General features: G+C 42.0%; 1 non-coding gene across 1 annotated transcript; it reads left to right on the top strand.

The window, feature by feature from the left end:
• Positions 1–917: 917 nt before the first annotated feature.
• Trnat-ugu (transfer RNA threonine (anticodon UGU)) lies at positions 918–992 on the top strand. Its single transcript has one exon. It is a non-coding gene; the product is annotated as a tRNA-Thr (tRNA).
• Positions 993–2,256: the final 1,264 nt, after the last annotated feature.

Raw genomic sequence — 2,256 nt, 5'->3', positions numbered from 1 at the left:
ACTCTTCAAAGTTTTAAGCCCTGGTCATTCCGGATATTGATTAGAAAGTGTTAATCCACATGTGAAACCTGAGTATATAATCCCTGTGACATTTGATCAACGGTGTTCCATAAGGACAGGTTCTCATTCAAAACGTTCGAAAATTCAATTTCTTTGTAGTTGCATTTTTTAAAGGTGTACTTGTCTAGACTCTTGGAACAGAAAGTTTTTTTTTAATCCGTGCTTTACAAAAGTTTCTACAGTCCATTGTTTGAAGCAGTGTCACGGCTGCCATGAGCCGCGCGGGGTACCCGCCATGTGTCCAACGCCTTGTCACGGTTCGCGCGGCTCCCCCTGTTGGAGGTTCGAGTCCTCCCTCGGGCATGGTTGTGTGTGTGTTGTCCTTAGCATAAGTTACTGTAAGTAGTGTGTAAACATAGGGACTGATGGTTCAAATGGCTCTGAGCACTTTGGGACTTAACATCTGAGGTCATCAGTTTCCTAGAACTTAGAACGACTTAAACCTAACTAAATTAAGGACATCACACACACCCATGCTCGAGGCAGGATTTGAACCTGCGACCGTAGCGGTCGCGTGGCTCCCGACTGAAGTGCCTACAACCGCTCGGCCACATCGGCCGGTCTATCATGTATTCTAGAAGAGCTGCACGGTTGTCAGTGGCGCCTGTTCTTTCTAAAACAGTTACTATCTTCATATATATGGTTAAACGTCACCCAGCCATTGACCTTCGTCTGTGCGAATGCGCACAGGCTACCGGAAATCTTACGGGAATCGTCACCTTAGTGTGAGCCAGTAATGAGTGGATGGACAAATACCTATTAAGTACATTACGTAATCGGATTGTGGGCGGTTCGGGGTGTGAGTCTCACGGGAAGCGTGCGAGGGATAAATTCCTGCAGTCGTGCTGTTCATTTGTGCCCTCGATAGCTCAGATGGATTGAGCGTCTGCCTTGTAAGCAGGAGATCCTGGGTTCGAGTCCCAGTAGCGGCACACTTTTCAGCTGTCCCCATCGAAGTATATCAACAACACCTGTCGGCAGCTGAGGGTTTCAATTAATTATCAGTTGTGTAGGTGATTCGATGAACCCTTTGCCAGGCACTTAAATGTGTTTTGCAGGGTATCCATATAGATGTAGATGATAACTCGTCCCGTGTCGCACGTGCTCAAAATGATTCATACTACAGAATGCATGCAAACATACTCACCGAAAATACGGACGAATATCAAGTGCAGGCTGCCGAGTGCTGCATATCCAGCTTAGACAGATCGGCTTTTCCTGCCAAGAAGAACAGGAAGTTGCTGTCTAGGAACAATCAGAGGTAGAGGAAGGGTTGATAAATACTCCTTGACTTGCAGACTAAACGTAAATAACGAAAATACATTTTTGGTAAAAATTGGTCAAAACATAATCGGTTGCCCTCCGTATTGGATTAGCTGTTTTGAATATTGAAAATCTGACTTCAGATTCGTTTTCAGCGACATTAAAAATATATATGTAACACTCAGTTCATGCAAATCGAAGTAATAATATAACTAAATGTTTTCCCTAAACTTTGAACACATTTTTTTCGGGTAACTATTTTCTCAGAACGGCATGCAGCATAAATTAAAAGTGGTTCGTTCTCTTAACATCTACCTCTGACCCCTAAAAGTAAACACTTTTCTTAGGAACTTATAGCTATAATATGACATTTGTTAATATTAACTAATTTTTGTGTAGGCATAAGGAGTGAAACAAACCCTCAAAAATCGAACTCAAAGTTCGAATTAGCACTGTATCGTTAAATTTAAGGTTGTTTCATTGCGGTTAGGTATACGCTCCCATAAATTTTATGTTTTATCGACTGATGTTATCCATTTTCAATTTCAGAGGAATAATGTAGTATCAACTGATGTTACCCATTTTTGAATTCAGGTAACATATGAGGTGCCACACTGCACGCGCTCTGCGTACTCCAGTCTCGCAGGCCCTTGATCAAATCATAATTACGGGCGCCATTTTTTATTGAAAATCTAAAATTAAGCTCATAGTATTATCACTCGTAATTCCCAAACAGATCTTTCGAATGTATTTTCATTGTCTCAAAAAGAATTTCAAATGTACCCTTTTTTGCTCATTTGTATGAGAACCTGGCCGTAACGCCGGAATATAGTCACGAGATTTTTTTTCAGAGACGCTGTACGTTCGCGAGAAGACTTTCGTTCTGCGCGTGTCGAAGGACATTCCTCAGATATTACTGTGTGTGTGCTACTC

Source organism: Schistocerca gregaria, unplaced genomic scaffold, assembly GCF_023897955.1.
Source record: "Schistocerca gregaria isolate iqSchGreg1 unplaced genomic scaffold, iqSchGreg1.2 ptg000514l, whole genome shotgun sequence".
Taxonomy (NCBI): Eukaryota; Metazoa; Arthropoda; class Insecta; order Orthoptera; family Acrididae; genus Schistocerca; species Schistocerca gregaria.
The sequence above is the reverse complement of the archived record's forward strand: the minus strand, read 5'-3'. Positions and strand labels throughout refer to the sequence as shown.